A 21,368-nucleotide genomic window follows, 5' to 3' on the forward strand; every position below is an offset into this window, starting at 1 on the left:
AAGAGAGGACAAACATAAGGGCACAAGAGGAAACTATCCTCCAACACCTAAAGCTAGTAAATAGTAAAAGTAAATAGTAAAACAGCCTAAACCCCAACCAGATAAACATAAAACCTCACAACAAATGCCTATTTACCATGGCTCCTTTTACCCAGTATATCATCATGTTCAACAAAAAATTACAAGGTATACTTAATATGGCAATAGGACTCAAGTGTTCCACAATCTTTTAAAACACTGTTGAAAAATGTAATCTTTGATAACATCGTCGATTATAAAAAGTCAGGATAAGCAGGGATATTCAGCCAACACTAGCAGTATTCAAGATTATACTAGAGGTCTTAGTTTAATTCAGTTAAGATTCCAAAAGGATAAACAGTTTAAATATCAGCAAACAACTAAAAAAAGGCCACTATTTGGAGATGTTTAGAAGATATAAGCATTTCAACTATCAAACTAACTGAAAACCAGGCCCAGCAGTGCATGCCTGTAGTCCCAGCTACTAGGGAGGCTGAGGACGGAGGATCACCTGCATCCAGGTGTTTGAAGACCAGCCTGGGCAACATAGCAAAATCCCATCACAAAAAAGAAAATGATAATAACAAAAATAAAATTTAAAAAACGAATTCAAGTGTTCAGTATGGTGTTTGGATTAAAAATTAGCATAAAAAAATTATTAGGTTCCTATATATTAATCAGTTAGGAAAATATAACAATAGGACTTCAAATAGAAAAAAAAATCCATAAAATACCTAGAACAAATCTAACAAGAAATATGCAAACTTACATAATAAAATTTTACAACTTTACTAAAAGAATATGAGACTGGGCGCATGCCTATAAACCTAGCACTTTGGAAGGCTAAGGCAAGAGGATTACTTGTGCTCAGAAGTTCAAGACCAGCCCGAGCATGAGTGGAACCCTGTCTCTAGAAAAAAATAGAAAAATTAGCCGGGCATGGTGGCGCATGCCTGCAGTCTCGTATACTCGGGAGGTGAGGCAGGAGGATTGCTTAAGCTCAGGAGTCTGAGGTTGCTGTGAGCTAGGTTGATGCCACGGCACTCTAGCCCGGGCAACAGAGTGAGACTCTGTCTCAAAAATAAATAAATAAATAAATAAAAGAAGAAGTACCAATACCTGCTCAAATTCCAGACCTTCAAAAATGAGAGGTAAATTATTAATAAAACAATTGCTCGTTAAAACCACTAAGGTCTAAGATAGTTTGTTACGTGGCAATAGATAACAGGAGCCCGTACATGATTATTTTCATTTAGTCTGTATACACTTTTTAACTAAACATTTTCATGTTTTTGAGGAAATCTTTGTGTAACTATCCTTATTGGCCCAAATGAGGTCATCCAATTCCTATCAAGATTGCAAACTGTCACGAGCTTCTGGTCCCAACAGAATCAACCCTGGAAAGGAAAAAACATGGAAGTAAATCCAGATTCCAGGAACAGTAATAGCAGCAGCAACAAAAACAAACAGAAACTGCTGGAGATACCAGAAGCTGTACTGAACTTATCTGAGAGGAAACTGGTGGCCAGAAGCAAAGGGCAGCAGAGGTTGGAGTTAAAAGACAGATTAGCTAAAAGCTTTTTTGAACTCTGCCCTTGCCTCTCCTTGATTGTCCCTTCACCACAGAAATTAGCAGCAACAGCCTAGATGTCTTTGGCAGCAAGATACAATGCAGACAACACAGAAGCCCCGTGGGGGAAGCTGTGGAAACAGGTACAGTGCCTCTGGGCACTCACCCTTCCTGCCCCCACTCGGGCTCCCACAGCAAGGGCCAGGGGTACGGAGCCGAGAGGGAGTTATGATCTAAGGACACTGCCTCTTCCCAATATTACTCATTCTGAGAGTGTACGAAGCAAACCCTCATCAGAAGTTGCCTGATGCAGCATCAGCCAAGAGGAGACTCAACAGCACTTCAGCGGTGCCAGGCGGCTGGCTGACCTGAGACTCAAGCCCTTCCTCTCCTTAAACTCACCTGGACTGACACAAATTCCAATGCACATTAGAGTAAGTAACTAATACCCCCCCCAAGGGGCATAGACAAACAGATACATGTGGAGCATAAAACTACTGTAAAAGAAAGACAACACACTAAACAATTTATGCCATCTGAAGTAGAATTATTGGAATGGAGGATCCAAGAATACAGCCCTAAGAAGTCAATGAGAGATGTAAACACTACCAAATGAAACAAGAAACAACGAAAAAGAATCAAGTAGAAATATTGAGCATGAAAAAGAGACAATATCCAGATAATCAGAGTTTCAGAAGGAGGGAAGAAATAAAGCATTTCAAGAAATAATGGGGGTAACTTTCCCAGAATTAAAGATAAAAGAAGTCAATATTATAAGGGCTCAAAGAGCCAAATAACAGAGGAAACTATTCCTAGAAAATTTAAGTTCACCACAGAAAAAATTCGAAAACACTGAGAGAAAAGAATAGACCAACGCCAAAGCAAAAGAATAAGATTAATATATATCGCAGTAAGTAACACTGGATACAAGATGGAGTAACCCAAATTCACAATCCATACTTCTTGAGGCAAGGGTTTTTTCAGAATTTAAAATTGCTATAGCTTGAATGTATCCTCCAAAAAGCATGTGTTGGAAACTCAATATCCAAAGCAACAGTATTGGGACTAAGGATCAGCCCTCACGGACGGATTCATGCTGGCCCTGCACTGAGAGTGCGTCCATCAGGAAGGGTTCATTATAAAGGGGCGAGTTCCCCCACTGCCTCACTTTCTCTGCCCAGCGAGATACCAGCCTCTCGCTCTTGGACTTCCTATCCTCCAGAACTGTGAGCCAATAAACTTCTGATTCATTATAAACTACCCAGTCTGTGGTGTTCTGTTACAGACAGACAAAACAAACTAAGACAAAAATTTTTCAGATGTTACAAAAGTAATATGGTATATATCATATATTATGTAACATCCAGAGCAGTGTCTAAGGCACTAACCCATAATTGAACTCATTAATATTTTGAAGCAAAATCTGTAAATACTCACACTAAATGAGATGGATAAAAGCCATAAATACCCTCATGTCAGTTCAGGTTGGGTTCTTCTGCCAAATGAGCCATAAACAGCCTCATGTCAGCTTGTTGGGTTTTGTTGCCAAATGAGTTACAAGAAGTCTTTTGGTTTTCAGATCTCTTTTTGATTTTGGAATTCCAGGTAAAGGATTGTTACCTCTATTTTAAGTCTTGAATTAAAAGAACTTTACATTTAGAATTTTCCATCCAGACAAAATATCATTCCAATATGTTAGGCAAAAATATTCCCAAGAACACAAAGCCTCAGAATGTCATATAAAGCCCACTAAGCACAATCTTGGAGGAATATTGAAAAGAAAAAGAAAAAGAGAGAGACAGAGTAAAAGTAGTCAAATGCCTTCATATCGAACAAAACTCTGACCTAAAATACTAGCAATACATTCATTGGGGACGGGGAGTCAGGACACACACCCAGAGAACATAAGAGTGCGCTAGAGTATCTGTCATATGTGGGGGAAGAAAAAGCTACTTTAAGTGTAACCAATATGCAGAAATAAACAGGAATGGGTCTAAAGGACAACCAGCATAAGAACAATAATAGAAAAAAATACAGCCTATGCAATGAAAGGCAGGAAAGGGGGAAAAGGACCAAAAGCAAGCCCAATTAGAGTAATTACAACAGGGGCCGATGCAGAAGGATCATTTCAGGCCAGGAGTTCATGACCAGCTTGAGCTAGAACGAGACCCCATCTCTACAAAAAATAGAAAAATTAGCTGGGCATGGTGGCATGAATCTATAGTCCCAGCTACTCCAGAGCCTGCGGCAGGAGGACCACTTAAGCCCAGGAGTTGGAGGTTGCTATCAGCTATGATGATGCCATGGCACTTTAGCCTGGGAGACAGAGCAGAACCCTGTCTCAAAAAAAAAAAAAAAAGAATTACAATAATGTAAACGAGTTGAACTTGCCAATTTAAAAAGAAATTAGGCCAAAGATTTTATGGTGGGTTAAAAAATCATAAAGCAATATGGTCCCTACAAGAGACATATTTAAGAAATGATACATCAGATGAGTATGAACTGGGCTAGAGTGCCATGATGTCAGCCTCGCTCACAGCAACCTCAGACTCCTGGGCTCAAGCAATCCTTCTGCCTCAGCCTCCCGAGTTGCTGGGACTACAGGCATGTGCCACCATGCCTGGCTAATTTTTTTCTATATATTTTTAGTTGGCCAGATAATTTCTCTCTATTTTTAATAGAGACGGGGGTCTTGCTCTTGCTCAGGCTGGTCTTGAACGCCGACCTCGAGTGATCCACCCGCCTTGGCCTCCCAGAGTGCTAGGATTATAGCTGTGAGCCACCGCGCCCGGCCTAGAAAAGCCTTTCTGAGCCCATTCCTTTCAGCTGGGACTGACTTAGTCACATAGGTTTTAATTTTATGCAACTTAGTATATTTACCTGAAATGCTGATCTTTTAAGTGAATTAGGAGTGGAAGGTGGAAGAATGATCTTTTCAAGTCACAGTGTTAATTTTTCCTCCCCACACCCAGGGTCTCATGTCATTCTGGTTCTCTTAAACCTATAATAAACCACTGAGTTTTAAGTTCCTGTATAGAATGGAATTCTGAACCTCTGACTGCAGCTGCAGTTGTCCTCTACCCTAGGGCCATAGAAAGTGGTTTGGAGTGCAGTTTCTGCCGCTGGGAAGAACTACTGATCTCCCTAACAAGGATAACTGCACTGATACATAGCACTGTTAGGCTGCAGCCCGCTGCTAGACGCGGCCTGCACTGTGTGCAGTGGCTTCTCTCGCCCTGTGTCAGTCACCACTGTTCTGCAGTTGGACGCGCAGGGCTGTTTCTCAAAATGCATTTTGAGACCCCCTGCTGAGGCAGAAGGATTGCTTGAGCCCAAGAGTCTGAGGTTGCTGTGAGCGAGGCTGACATCATGGCACTCTAGCCCGGGCAACAGAGTGAGACTCTGTCTCACAAGGAAAAAAAAATAAAGGCTTTTCATTTTTTAAGAGACAGGATCTTGCTCTGTTGCCCAGGCTGGACTGCAGTGGCACAATCATAGCTCACTGCAGTCTCAAACTCCTGGGTTCAACCAATCCCCTTAGCTCAGCTGGGACTATAGGCATGTGCCATGATCCCAGCTAATTTTTTTTTTTTTTTTTTTAAAGAAACAGGGTCTTGCTGTTGTCCAGGCTGTTCTCAAACTCCTGGGCTCAAGCGATCTTCCCGCCTCCACCTCCCAAAGTGCTAAGATTACAGGTGTGAGCTACCATGTGTTGCTCCAAAAAGGCTTGTAGAAGTGACAGGCAGAGCTTTAGTGTACGAAAAGCACTCACCCTAACAATGGCCAGCTAGTTAATTAAGGTCACCAACTCTATTTACATAAGCATATCCCCTTAGATGGCAATTATTTCCAGATACTTCTAAACTGGACCATTAACTAAAAACTGGAAATTTAGTATCAGTTTCCATTCCCTAAACTTTAAACTAGTATTAGACATTAAAATATTTTCTATCTATAGGCCAGACATAGTGGCTGATGCCTATAATCCCAGCACTTTGGGAAGCCAAGACAGGAAGACTGCTTCGAGACCAGCCTGGGCTAAATAGTGAGACCTCATGTCCACAAAAAAATTTAAAAATTAGTTGGGAATGATGGTGCATGCCTGTAGTCCTAGCTACTTGGAAGGCTGAGGTTGGGGGATAGCTTGAACCCAGGAGTTCAAAGTTACAGTGCGTTATATTGTATCACTATACTCCAGCCTGGATGACAGAGCAAGACCTTGTCTCTTAAAAATATATATATTTATATACATTTTTTCTAGCTATAGATGAAGATTTTCACATTGGATCAAATTCCCAAAACTGAAGAGCTAATACCAATCATTCTATTCCCTGAAAGTTTCCCAAACTCCTTCTTTATAGATATTAACATTTAGAAAGGGAGAAACTCAGAGCCATTAAGGCTGATGTGTGAAAAAATATCCCATGTATTTCTGGGTTTTAAAAAATTTCAATTTCTACAATGTGTACATTCTCTCACATTTGGTGAACAGATTATTCCTTTTGCCTCTGTGGGGGGTAGAGGACTCAATACCTAAACCCAACAGATTGCTTCTAGTAGACTGGTACGCATAGCAAGATGCTATGAAGTCAGAATGGGAAATCAGGATCAGAAGTCAGCCATATGACCACAAAACCAGGAAACTAAAGCTGTTAATACTGCATAAATAGTTTCTGAGTTTTTTCCATCTCTAAAACTGCTATATTCTTTTCCTATCACCAGTGAAAAAATAAGCTATCAAGATAACTCACTAATCAGATAATTACAAAAATTAACTTTTTCAACAAATATTCACTGAGCTCCTACATATTAGGACCACATAGATATTTTAATGAAACATATATAAATTAAATATAAGTCAACATATTATAAAACTATATTTTTAAAAGCACAAAAATAAAATAAGCACTATATTCTTTTTTTTTTTTTTTTTTTTTGAGACAGAGTCTCACTCTGTTGCCCAGGCTAGAGCGAGTGCCGTGGCATCAGCCTAGCTCACAGCAACCTCAAACTCCTGAGCTCAAGGGATCCTCCTGCCTCAGCCTCCCGAGTAGCTGGGACTACAGGCATGCACCACCATGCCCGGCTAATTTTTTCTATATATATTTTTAGCTGTCCATATAATTTCTTTCTATTTTTAGTAGAGATGGGGTCTCGCTCTTGCTCAGGCTGGTCTCGAACTCCTGAGCTCAAACGATCCGCCCACCTCGGCCTCCTAGAGTGCTAGGATTACAGGCGTGAGCCACCACGCCCGGCCAGCACTATATTCTTGAAACTACCATAGAAGCAAAATATTTGTAGACTACCAGAGATTAACTACAGTGCAGTTTTACAAAAGTAACTTTATTTTTAGTTTGTAGCAACTGCAACACAGTGACAATTAAACACTTTTTAAGATCATTTTATACACACTTCAAAATCTGGCCTATACAGATGTCAAAATTGAATTGACAATATTCAACATATACTTCTGATTTTAAAAAGTCTTAACCAGCAAACCGATCTCTTTCACATGTATAAAGCACACTCAAAGGCAGACATAATGCTTAATCGTTCCTAGGACATAGGTGCATCTTAAAAAAGAAAAAAATGCTCTATGTCAAAATATTATAAACATTCCAAAAATGTAAGCATTTAATGGAACATCAGAAGCATTAATTATTGAACAAGACAAGATGCTCCTTATAATCACAATGTTCTAGAAGTTCTAGCCAATGCAATAAACAATCTGGCTCCGGAGTCCATTCCTTTTAATTTTCTACATTTCTCTTCCAAAAGAATAATAGATTTGTGAAGACCACTTAAAATCTTTTAAAATCCTGAAGGAAAAATGAAAACAGGTAAAAAAAAAAATACATCAAAAATGTTAAATGTCAATACCAATTAAAGAAATAAAAATGAAGAAAATAACAAATATTTTCTGCTCAAATGGACAGACTTAAAAAATATTATAATTCTAAAGATTTCATCAATTCAGTGAATAGTCCTAGGATTACAGACCAGAACTCCATAATGAAAGTTTAAAAGACTAAATAACGTGCCGTTATCCTTACCCCTAGAATTCCAATCCCAGGAATCAAGTTTCAGAAAATACTCACGGATGTGCCCAGACTGAACCTGGGAGTGGACACTGGGCTGTGATTACCCTTCCCATGTTTCTGATAGTCAACACTGATAGAATTTTATTTTAGAAAATGTGGCATCAGAGATATGTTTCAATTTTTTTAGCCCATCATGTAGCTGTGATATGTGATGGGTTAAAAGTGCATTTTAAAAATTTTCTTTCTTTTTCCACGTACAGTAAGATTTCAAGACAGTCCCTTCTGCCCCCTTCCCTTCCTCTCTCACCATGTGCTCAAGAAAGTCCCTGCTGAAAAGAACAGTAACCCCGTGGGCAAGACATGGCGCCTTCCGCACTGGCCCTGAGCAGCACAGCACAATCCACAGTCTGAACAGCGGTTAAGGGCACAGACCTCAGAGCCAAAAGCTCTAGGTTACAACCTCAATTCTCCTATCTCCTAGCTGAATGAACCTTGATAAAGGCACTTAACCTCTCTAAATTTTCTCAAGTATATAAATGAATACAATTTATTAAACAGGTAAGTTAAGATAATACAGAAAAGTACTTTACACAGAGCCTGGCATTTATTTAGTAGTTCAACTAATGTTAAGATATTATTATCTGTATTATTAGGGGAAAAAAAAAAAGCCACCTGTCCATTCCTTAAAAAAAAAGATTGTCTTACCTGTTCATGTTGTTATAACAGAATACTTGAGGCTGGGTTAATTTATAAATAAAAGAAGTTTATTTGGCCCACAATTCTGGTGGCTATAAAGACCAAAAGCATGGCACCAGCATCAGCTCGGCTGCCGGTAAAGGCCTCAGCTGCACTAGCACATGGTGGAGAAACGGAAAGGCAAGCAGGCCTGTGTGAAGGGGGACCACACAGGAGAGGACCCTCACTTTACAGCACCCACTCTCGGGGAACTGATCCATTCCCACAAGGGAGAGAACATGCTCCCTGGGGAGGGCATTAGTCTCCTCAGGAGGAATCCACCTCCCTGACCAAACACCTGCCACCAGGCCCCACCTCCCAACACTGCCTCACTGATTTTTTTGGCAGGGACGAATCACATCCAAACCACAGCAGAGAAGTCACATTAAATACACAGTATGTACAGTCCACCCTCAGGATCCAGGGGTTCTGCATCCAGGGATTCAACCAAGCATGGATAGAAAACATCTCAGGGAAGAAAATTCCACAAAGTTCCAAAAAGGAAACCTTGAATTTGTCACATGAATAAAGTGACATACAGGCATCATAATGGGTATTAGAAGTAATGATTTAAAGTATATGGGAGGATGTGTGTAAGGTATATGTAATTACAATGCCATTTCATATAAGGAACTTGAGCATCTGTGATCCTGGAACCAATTTCTCACAGATAATGAGGGATGTCTACCAAATTAAACTTTCTAAAATATAAAAAGTTCTGCAATTTAAAAACACATGTGGGCCCCAAGATTTTGAATAAGTGATTGTGGTCCTGTACCTTTATAAACTCTCCTTATGAAAAAATAATTAATACTGACTTATGGTATTTATTTTTTTAAGTCAGCCAGATTCCAAGTTGCCCATAATTGTTTATTTTACAGTTCTAGAGGTGCCAAGGGTTCAGCAGGAGTCCCTGCCAAAGGGCCAATCACTGTAGATGAACACATGCTCCTTTTTTCTAGAACCCTAACTTCCATTGATAAGAATACATTCATAGTAAGACTGTTCACATAACGTCAGTCTCATCGAGTTAACAACAAACTCCATTTGCAATGGCGTGGACTACATATTTGTTTACGACCTTAGTCCTTGTATTTGGTACTGAAAAAAAAATCAGTGAGTAGATTGCATTGTCTGCTACCTGGCATAACTGTATTACAGGCTTACTTGCCTAACTCACAATTCAAGATTTAGTGAGTTACTTGAGCTCTTATTATAAAGGTATGGAATGAGTGATGAGAAGGATGTATCAGGACATTTTCACATACATGTAAGAGAAAAATCCAAAGCAAATTGGATGAAACAAGGTGTTTACTGACTCGTATAACTGAAAGTGTAAAGCCATAGCACCTTCACGGAAGGCTTGAGCTGGCAGCTCAACTGAGGTGACCAGGGCAGGGTTTTTCTCCACCCTGTTCCTTCAGTGTTGACTTCTTATTCAACTAGCTTTCCTTTGATGGTCAGAAGATAGCTGCCAGGAGTTCAATGACTATGTTTTCAGGTTGAAATTCAGAAAAAAAAGTGCCTTCATCCCAGCATTCCTAGCAAATGTCCTAAGATTCATTCTGACTGATCAGGCTTAAGTCACATGCCTGCCGTGATTGGCTTAGGTAAGACACATGATCCATTCCTACAAACCCATCAAACTTATATGAAACAAAGCACATTAAAGTTGATCTTAGTGATTTAAATTTCTTATATTACTAAACAACGATATTACTGCATTTAAACTGAGGGGTAAAGCACATCATATAACTTTCCCTATCTTCTTAAAAATTACTCTCCCAGATTTTCATCACAACCTATCAAGAAAAAAAAATTAAAATTTTCCCTTAATGTAAATCACTTTTTGGAGGATTCAAAATGTACTACTAGATTACCTGGTAAAATCAAAACCACAAGTTCATGATTGTTCTTGTTAACATAACTGAAAGCAACACCATGGATTTTCAACAAGAAAAAGAGCTCCTTACCCCATACTTTTTTGAGATTATAATAACAACTTAAAAGATAGAAGAGTACAGGAATATCTTGACTGTGGCAAAAAAGAAAGAAAGAAAGAAAGAAAAAAAAAAAAAGAAGTGGTTTGTTTCATACAGCCTTAAGACATAAGCAACTAGATAATCCATCCTATGGCTCAAGACCCCTCTTACCATACTCACCACCACACCTCTTCTCTTGCCCCGCCCAAAACACAGGTCCTAGGAACACAGTGGGGGATGCGCACTTTAGGGAATCTTACTGTGAATGTGCACTCCAAAGCCAAATACAAATCATTCCTGAACTGTTTTCGAATGTTCATGTCCCTCATTCTTACAATTAGCACAAAAAACACAAAGTTTACTCTCAGATTTTACAATGGAGAAGAAAGCAAAATTGCATTTATTAGACTGAAAGCCAATACTCAAACATGTAGGAGTATTCTGGTTCTGATGGTAAAGTTGCACAAAAACAAAAGGCAAAATCCAAGCAGTATGTTTTAGACTAGAACTAACCACCTGAACACATATTACACACTAGTCATCTTAAATAAAAAGTCAAACTTCACTAATAATCCTAGAGGGAAGTAGTGTGGTTAAAGAAAAGGACGTGAATTAGAAGAAAATCTCTATTCAATTCTGTGGACTGGTTTTTCAAATACTCCACCATTCAAATAATTCAGTTCAACAAATATGTACTTAGGAATTCACTAAGAAGAGCGCATTAATGTCAGACACGACAGGGATATAAACATAGCATTTGACTTCAAACATTCCTGAACAGCATAAAACATAATCAAGTAGAAATGCCTGAGACACTTAAAGATAGGGCTTTGGGTAATCAGAAAAGGAAGAAATCAAACGAATGTGGATGATTTCTATAGCAAATAACAGAAAATCTCAAGGCAAAACTACTTAAACAATAAAGCAATTCAGGTAGGGTGGCTCTAGGCACAGTAGACGGGGCTCCAGTTCTACTTTTCTGCGATCCTGTTGGTGCTGCCCTCTGTCATGGAGGCATCGCCTTCGAGCTACTAGAGAAACGGCTACAGCAGTCCCAGATGTCACATCCAGCTAAAACCAGCCCTGGAGAGAAGACGGACCACCTTTTTTCTTCCTTTTCTCAAATGCAAGAAAACCTTCCCCAGAAGCCTCTTGCACAGTTCTCTTTTATCTCCCATCAGCCAAAACTGTCTCTCGTATCCATTACTAGAACAGTCGTTCCAGAGGGAATGAGATCCACTACAACTAAGATTACCATGGATACTGGTAACCATCATGACCATCACTTCAGTGTGGGCTGAATATTTCAAGAATATTTCCGGCCTTGGAATGAAGAAGAAATAAAAAAGAAAAATACATAAGCAAAGGAAGAGATGTGCCTAACTGGAAGAAGAAAGCCAAATTCTGAAATCATACATTAAATACACTGTTAGGGATAAAGAATTCTCTTAAACTGCACTGTTGTCTTTCCCAGTGATACGAAAATTAACTTACTGTTCATCAGTAAATGCTAAGAATGCAGAAGTCGTTCTATTTTTATGGAAAGAATTGAAGTTATTTAATTATCAGTGGGGACAATAAGACTTACCACTCCTCATCAGTGGAGCCACCCATTCAGCTACATCTGGGCTTAGAACATTCCATATTATGCATCCAGATGACGCTGCAGACTCACTGCCAGTAGTTCCTCCTTGAAGGTTTCTTCTCATCTGGGGAAGAGGTTTCACTCAAAAATCCACACACTCCAAACCGGCCCTATCTGCAAATGAAAGCATGCAATTAGGAGGCAAAAAGCTGCAGGGAGCAATTCCCCCTCCCCCATCTATAATTAACTGATCCATATGAAAACTGAACTCAAACATCAGACTAAGCACCATGTTTAAACTAAGCAACCTACACTTCAACACTTGTAATGTGCTTATTGTATGTGGTTACCACCCTTTTCCCATCATGTAAATCTGTTGTTGCTTCCACAGTATACCGGTACAACCCTAGCAAACATTGCCAGTAAGCAGAATTCAGCAGACAGATATTTTTGTTGGACCCACGCAAGGTTGGTCTCCACAGTGTGTTAAAGGATAGCTACCTACATTTATAAATCAGAAGACTTCACGTGAAAAATCAACACTTCTAGCTCTCTTGAAAAATCAGAAAATCTGGCAATACTGCACCCACGTTCCCACATGGTAATAATCTGCTGGAGCTGATTAACAGTTAACCCTCTAGGTGGGGCATGGACTTCACAGTTCTCCAAAGACAACGCCACTCTTTCATGTTACAGCCTGGCTCACGGTTACCTGCCTGGACTCCACAGGCAGCTGAGCTTCCAAACTCTGCTACGTATTTCCAGTAGCTCTCAGGGAACATTTTATTATTGCCAAAGCCAGGCATATTTTTCTGCCTTGAGGATATAATATAGCATAAGGGAATAACAACATGGGCTTAGTCAGAGCACCCAAGACCTGAGTTCTAAGTCTGTAAATGACTAGCTATGGGACCTCAGGCCTGTTTTTAACCTAAAATATATTTCTTCATTTACAAGCACCCAAATAAACCTATAAACATTTAACACAGTAGGCAAACAGGCCTAAAATCTAACCTGTCCAAGCCGAATTGATAATCTTAAATCCAGGCCGGGCGCGGTGGCTCACGCCTGTAATCCTAGCACTCTGGGAGGCCGAGGCGGGTGGATCGCTCAAGGTCAGGAGTTCGAGACCAGCCTGAGCAAGAGCGAGACCCTGTCTCTACTAAAAATAGAAAGAAATTATATGGACAACTAAAATGTATATATAGAAAAAATTAGCCGGGCGTGGTGGCACGTGCCTGTAGTCCCAGCTACTCGGGAGGCTGAGGCAGTAGGATCGCTTGAGCCCAGGAGTTTGAGGTTGCTGTGAGCTAGGCTGACGCCACGGCACTCACTCTAGCCCAGACAACAAAGTGAGACTCTGTCTCAAAAAAAATAAATAAATAAAATAAATAAATAAAAAGAATTCTTAAATCCACTGCTTCCTCATTCTTCCTCATCTCAATAAATCATACCATGACCCACACAGTTCTGCTCAAGCCACAAACATGAAAGTCCTTACCATATACTCTCCTTGTCCCCCAAAATCATCAGCAAGGCAATTGATTCGCCCTCCAAAATACATAATTTGAACAGATGGTTAGAATTCCAGCCATGAAAACAAACAGCAATTCCTCCCTCAGAATCAAATACTTTGCTGAAATTGCCTATAAATTCAACTATTTACATAAGAGTAGCTTGAAATGTCAAGGTTCCATATTATGAGGAATATTAATATTTCATTAAAAGGAAAATGAAGACAAATATTGGGGATGCTGCACATCACTCCTTGCAAGGTACTGACATCACAATTCATAAGCTTATGCAATTCTTCAACTCTAAGCTGACAAGGAACTCAGAGGCTATGCTAAATCTTATAATGAAATTGGGAAAACCAAAAGACTACTGTTAGCAGAACTAAAGTGATTTTAGGAACGTTGCAGAATACATGATCAATACTCAAAAACGGACTCTGTTTCTATAAAACAATTGTTCAAAGAACAATCAGAAACTGACACTGTAAAAAAAGTTCATTTATAATATAAAAATATGAATTATGAATCAATTATCAAATGATGTGCAAAGACAAATAGAGAGAGATACTATGTTCATAGATCAGTGCAGTCAATGGTGTTAACATGTCAATTCTCCCCAATTTAAGCAATAGAGTCAGCGCAATTCTAGTTAAAATCCCAGCAGATTTTTTTGTAGAAATTGACACGTTGATTCTAAAATCACATAGAAATGCAAAAAAGATAGAATAGTGAAAATAACTTTGAAAAAGAATACCATTAGAAACCTTATACTATGTGAATTCAAGGTTTATTATAAAGCTATGAAAAGAAAGTACTGATACATACAACATGGATAAACCTTGAACATACTAAGTGAAAGAAGACAGTTACAAAAGGCCACATATTACCTATTGTGCTGACAGAAATGTAAAATTGTACAGCTACTCTGGAAAGCAGTCTAGCAGCTCCTTAAAATGTTAAACCTAGAATTACCATATGATCCAGCAATTCCACTCCTAGGTATATATCCAAGATAAATTAAAACATATCCACACAAAAAAACCTGTACGTGAATTTTCATAGCAGCGTTGTTCATCACAGTTGTTTGGGTTCACTCACTCACTATCTATTCATTAGTGAATAGAGAAGTCAAATGTTGTATATCCTACAATGGAATAATATTTAGCCATAAAAGAGAATGATGTACTGATATACACTGTCCAGATCACACTTGAAACATTATGCTAAATGAAGAAAGCCAGTTGGCCACACAGCATATAATTCCATTTATATTACATGTCCAACAAGGCAAATCTAGAAAGACAAAATATGTTAGGGGCTGAGGAGAGGGAAGAATGGGGAATGACTGCTGATTTCTTTTTTGGGGGGGGGTGATGAAAATACTGTAAAATTAGATAGTGGCAAGGGCTGTATAACACTGACTTATGTACTTTAAAAAGGTGTTTATGTTATATGAATAATCTCAATAAGGCTGTTACAATAAAAAAAATAATTTCTCCCCTCACTCCCGCAAAACAGAAAAATGGGTTATTTCCTTAGGATGTACTGAGTTCCGCTCTGTGACATGTGCCAAAGTGCTTCTGAAACAGGTTCCACAGACTTGTACTCCCTCCAGCACTGCATTTAGCACCTGTGTCACTGTGCGCACGTCTGAATCAGCATCATCTCTTAAATCTGATAAAAAGTTTTTATTACTGGTTGAACACTTTCCCCTCCTATTTTCATCATATATTTCTTTCCAAAGGGTCAGTTCTTAGCCTTTAAAATTTACCATCCTTATGGATACAGCACAAATGCTTCACTTTCTCAGGAAATGTAGAAATAGTTACTTTCTTGACATTTTGGTCAGCAATAATTAACTCATCCCAATGGGTTCCATTTCAGCTTTTAACAATAAAACCTGCCTTGAAGTCAAATATTTTGAAAGTTATAAGAACCACTCTGCTTCTCAGACAGGGAAATTAAGAAGGTCACTACAATACGAGTCCACCTGGGTTACGTCTATTTCCAGTTTCCTGACTGCAATTCACTTTCAAGTGAAATGTCCAAGTGGCTCCCAAGATATTTTAAAACCATAAGGTGTAGCAGAAAGGAAATGAAACATTTATTAGCATCTTGTACAAGCCAAGTGCTTTACGTGTATTACTTCATTTAATCTTAATAAGCCTATTACCCTCACTTAAATGAAAAGGAAAATAAAAATCACCCAGGGTAAGAACTTGCCATGCAGCAAATATGTGCCAGAGTTAGTGATCAAACTGAGGTGTGTCTACCTCCAAAGTCCATATTCTTTCTGCCACTTTACAGGGCTTCCCAAGCTACTGACTCTGAAAAATCAGAAAGGACTTCAAACATGAGTTCTGCCACTTACTGTGTGACTAGTTACTAAGCTTCTTTAGAACAGTTTACAAAAATAAAATAGATGTAAAATGAGGAGGCTAAAAACTCACTGTGGAATGAACCTTTTTTAAAAATAACATTTTTTTTTAAAACAGCAAAATGTATGGAATAATTCTAAACACTTTTCTCGAATTTATCTCAAGATTCACTTTACCTTCCAACAAACAGAGACACCTGCATGTTCATTCACAAACATAGAATGTGGATGAAAAACATTTTTTAGTGACTACACTGCCAGTCTCTAAACAAGAAATACATCATTTCTCAGTAAAAAAGTCCACATTGACTACACTGCTTTTTATTCTTCTTTACCATGTGAGAAGTGCTTTCTGCAACACATGCACCGTCTGGGATGTGGCATTTCGGGGTAAGAGAAATGGCCACTGAACAGAAAAAGACTACAAGAGCTTGCGAGCAAGCGGTAATACAACACAGAAAAGGGCATAGCTAAAAACAAGGCAAAACAACAGCCTACTCTACCCTAGGTAACAGGTGCCTTTCCTGTGGCAAAGGAAAAAACATTTTTTTTTTTTTTTTTTTTTTTTGAGACAGAGTCTCACTCTGTTGCCCCAGCTAGAGTGAGTGCCGTGGCGTTAGCCTAGCTCACAGCAACCTTAAACTCCTGAGCTCAAGCGATCCTCCTGTCTCAGCCTCCCGAGTAGCTGGGACTACAGGCATGTGCCACCATGCCCGGCTAATTTTTTCTATATATATTTTTAGCTGTCCATATAATTTCTTTCTATTTTTAGTAGAGATGGGGTCTCGCTCTTGCTCAGGCTGGTCTCGAACTCCTGAGCTCAAACGATCCGCCCACCTCGGCCTCCCAGAGTGCTAGGATTACAGGCGTGAGCCACCGCGCCCGGCCCCAAAGGAAAAAACATTTAAATTATAAAACCCTTAAAGGATCTTTGAGTGGCTTTAAAAATTGCTACTTTAAGGCCCAGCACAGTGGCTGGCGCCTGTAATCCTAGCACTCTGGGAGGCCGAAGGAGGAGGATCCCTTCAGCTCAGGAGTTCAAGACCAGCTTGAGCAAGGGTGAGACCCCGTCTCTACCACAAACAGAAAAAATTACCAGGCATGGCGGCGCATGCCTGTCGTCCCAGCTACTCGGGAGGCTGAGGCAGGAGGATGGCTTGAGCCGAGGAGTAGGAGGTTGCAGTGAGATATGACGACTCCACCGGCACTCTAGCCCCAGCAACTAAGTAAGACCTGTCTCAAAAAAAAATTGCTACTTAAGACCCAAACAATTACTTGACAAGATTGGGACTGGTAATTTCCAAGGAGGCAATACACCAATGCATCTCAGCAATTCTTCCACAAGAATTTTCACAGTCATAAAACAAAAGTCAAATCAAACATTAACATAAGAATTCTTACATGCTAAATTTTCTTTTTCTAAGAACTCCCTCACTCTGACACATAACAAGGGCAGCAATATCTAATAAAACTGTCATACCACACATAGATGAAGGCTGTCAAAAAAACACATTTTTCTTCTAGAAGTATTTTAATATTAAGACATCAGTAGGACTTGGGCAGTCTAAAAAATATGAACGTATTTACAGGCCCATATTTCACCATAGGGCTATTTAAAATAATTCTACTTTACATAGATAGAGTCAGGAACGGTTTTTGTTAGCTAGTATAAAACAATCAGGCTATTGTACAATGGTGACAGAGCTCTTGAGAAAAAAATTACTGCTTAAGTAATTCTTGTCTCCAGTTGACTCTGCCACATTCTGCTCTCCATAAACACCATTGTTTTTACTCACAACTTTGCTGACAGCTTTGCTCTTGTCAAACAAAATTTTCACTTTCCAATAAGACCCTTTCAAACTGAAGTAATAAAAAGCAATGCTTATATGATCATAATATTTGCTAAGGTAAAATGTTATAGAATACTATGTATAGTAAGATCTTACTTTTGTGAAAAAGCATATATTCACTGATTTATCTAGAAGGATATTCATCAAAATATTACCAGTGGTTGGTTATCCTGTGGTGGTAGGAGTGAAGGTTTCTTCTTTACCTTATATATACTTTCTGATGCTCTATATTAAACAGTTTTTTTTCATATGTACATAAGAGAGAGAACAATTTGAGTTAGAGGATAGGAAACGTAGGTGTCATATTTTATAATAATTCAATACCACCAGTTCAAATCCACTTATTCAGAATTAACATAAAACAAATATTGCTCAAGAAATACCAATAAATTTCCCTGAGCCAACAAAGTTCAATTTTTAAACAATAAACTTCCTCAGATAAGAAAATGATGCCTGTAATTTCATGTCTCTTTGCTGGAGAGCTGGGGGGAGGGTTGGAAATGGGCTGGAATGTCCAGGTAACCATAGGAAAGATAATAGGAAAAAACTCGAGAAACAAGACAGAATCATTTCATTGATTTAGTGACATTTATTTGTAGAAGAAATCACGGAGTAGCAGAAGTAAATGATCAGAAAATGTAAGCAAGCACTTCAAGAGTAATAATGGGCAAAAGAAGAAAAAAGCCAGAAAAAAAACCCCCAAAAAACTGAACTCAGACATATTTATGTCAATCATAGGGGGGGAAAAAAGGGTAGATAATGCTATATCACTAACTGAATCAGATCTGCTTTCTGGACGAGAAAAGGAACACCTTTCAAAAGGCTCATTTACTGCTCAGTAGCGAAACCAAGAACACTCTCAGAGGAATCTGAAGATCTTTTGTGCCTGCTTTGGAATAAGCTAAACTATTAGATATGCAGTTAAATAATTAACATACAAACATATACGTAGCTAATTTTATGCATTAAATGAATCTCAAAGTAATCATCAGATGTGAAGGGAACATAATTTTGAAAAAGAAAGAAGGTAAAGCACTGAGGTAATTTCAGTAACTCCTATGAAGAAATTATCTTTAAACCAAAACAGGTAACTCTACTAGGTTAAAACATAAGAAATTGCCAATATTCAAGCAAACACCAGCAATTTCACATGGGCCCACCCAGTGGTCTCCTGATAAATATTGAACCACCACCTCTTTTGAAAAAAAGAGCCCTGATTGGTAGCTTTTGCCCATTCCCATGTTGGAACTGTCCCACCACGGCCAGTTTCAAGCTGCCAGACAATGGCACCCAGCGCGGAGTCGCGGAGTCGGAGCGAGAGGCACAGGCACCTCACCAACTCCAGCACACCATGGCTCCATGGAACACGCTGAGGATCAGAGCAGTCCCCAAACTGTCCCACCCTGTTCTAAAGCCAGGCTTTTGTCTGATTGATCCAGTTTCTGTCTTCCCTAGGTTAGAAGAAATATGCTGTTGACAGTTTAAAATACTAGTACAGTAAAGTCATTCATAACAAAGAACCAATGAGACCGGTACCTGGTTTCATCCATTCAACACTTGACTGCACACCTGTTTGGTGCCAGGTAGCATTCTGGGCATTGTGGACAGCAGGGAACAAGACAAAGGAGGTCCCTGCTCTCCTAAGAAATATATATAAAAATACATAATTTCAAGGACTGAGAAATGCCATGAAGAAATTAAAACAGTAATGGGGAAGCTATTTTAAACTGCGTGGTGAGTTAGGTGATATTTAAGCTGAGACCTTAAAGTTAAGGGGCCAGGCTCAAGATCTGGGAAAGACCATTCAGACAAAGGAAACGACAAGTGTAAAAGTCCTAAGGCAAGACCAAGCATGGCATGTTTGAGAAACTGAACAGACTAACTTGCATACAGCCTAATGAGCAAAGGTGAGATTGTCTGAGAGGTCGTGAGAGGCAGGAAGATCTCCTGAGCCCAGGAATTCAAGACCAGCCTGGGCAACACAGCAAGATCCCATCTCTAAAAAAAAATTCTACTCTGCTGGGCATGGTGGTACATGCCTGTAGTCCCAGCTACTCAAAAAGCAATGGCAGGAGATTGCCAATGTAAAAACCTCCAACAGAAGTCTCCTAGATTTAGGGAGGGATTTTCAGTGTACAAAACTCTATTGGTATGCCTGTCCTCTTGGTACTGTGCCGCCTATTTAGTCCCCCCTTTAAAAAGGAGAGGAATATAAGTACATTTATTGTTTTGCACGGTAAACTAGCAGGTAGCTACAGCAATCCCAGGAGTTATGATCACACCACTACACTCCAGCCTGGGCAACAGAGCAAAACCATGTCTCTTTAAAAAAAACAAAAAAAAAACCCCACAAAAAACCATGACTATAGCTGAAATAAACTTAGTGGTAGGAGTACACACCAGCTCAGAAATAAGGATCTTATTAACCCAAGATGTTTACTTCGTACGTGAAATGCTAACATATGAATTCAAGTATGTCAATGTTGAATTCTAATGAAGATGACCTATTTAGTCTATAAAATAGATTCACTATGTTGTTCAGGCTAGGATTATTTCAAAACCATAGGCAAACACTTCTTGTGTGCCATCCAAAATCATTTTATTTGGTATGTAAATAGACTTTTTAAGAATTATAGAGGTCATGCTTATGTTAACGTGAAAGAAAAATATAATACCAAATCTGATTTTTGTTCAAATTAGTGCTTAGGAGTTAAAGTAAAATATAGCATATCAGTCTAAATTACATGTTCATATTACAAAAACTGTAAAGAAATATGCACACACATACACACCCACACTCCCTGTAGCCATGAAAACCAAGTCTACATTATGGCCACATAAAAGTCCCACAAGTCAATAAAGACAAATTTTTGCATATTACACAAAAAAAGGAAACTGTGTAGACTGGTTTGAGGAGAATTTACACTTGCACATAAAATTATTTATTCATTGAGGAACTACCAAGCTAGTCATATCAACAATTTATCTAAAAGATTTTTTTTTTTTAATCAACCAACAGGAAATGACACCTACAGCTCAGGGAAAAAAGGTTAAAAGAAAAAAAATCTTGTCTCAGCACAATGAAATACTAAAAATCTGCATATCATTAATTCCCCTTGCACTCTCATTTCCCAACTAAATATCAGTTAAGTTCCATTTTTAGACTATGCATTTAAGTCTGTACAAGCATTTTTCTTTTTCTTTTTTTTCCTTTAAGAGTACAAATAAGCATATGCATTTAATACTACTCAATAAACTTGTGATTATTGTAGCTAGCTGCTATTTTACCGTGCAAAACAATAAATGTACTTATATTCCTCTCCTTTTTTAAGGGGGGACTAAATAGGCGGCACGGTACCAAGAGGACAGGCATACCAATACATTTTTGTACACTGAAAATCCCTCCCTAAAACTATGAGACTTCTATTGGAGGTTTCTACAAACAAAAATAAAAACTGCTAAGAATACCATTCGGCTTTCTCAGTAATTTCTCCTTTTCTTTAAAAAAAAGAGTTGGGCAAAACACAGAAGAACAATGAAGTTTTGGCTCCTGATCTCACCTGAGCCTACATCCCTGATAAAAAGAAGGGTATAATATAGTCCAACTTGAAGTGTCTAGCCCATGAAAATCACCAACACTCAGAACTCAAGAAATGTAACTGAAAAGAAATATGGGACAAGCCCAGAATAAATTTT

At 38.8% G+C, this 21,368-nt stretch overlaps 1 long non-coding RNA gene across 1 annotated transcript in view; it reads right to left on the reverse strand.

Moving 5' to 3' along the window:
- Window positions 1-1,341: 1,341 nt before the first annotated feature.
- LOC138391845 (uncharacterized) overlaps window positions 1,342-21,368 on the reverse strand; it is a 38,587-nt gene continuing 18,560 nt past the window's right edge. The window contains exons 2-3 of the long non-coding RNA XR_011234878.1: window positions 11,935-12,105; window positions 1,342-1,415 (exon numbers count right to left, since the gene is read on the reverse strand). This is a non-coding gene — a long non-coding RNA (uncharacterized lncRNA). The remainder of the gene's footprint in view (window positions 1,416-11,934; window positions 12,106-21,368) is intronic.

The sequence above is a fragment of the Eulemur rufifrons genome, chromosome 9 (genome assembly GCF_041146395.1).
Source record: "Eulemur rufifrons isolate Redbay chromosome 9, OSU_ERuf_1, whole genome shotgun sequence".
Classification (NCBI taxonomy): Eukaryota; Metazoa; Chordata; class Mammalia; order Primates; family Lemuridae; genus Eulemur; species Eulemur rufifrons.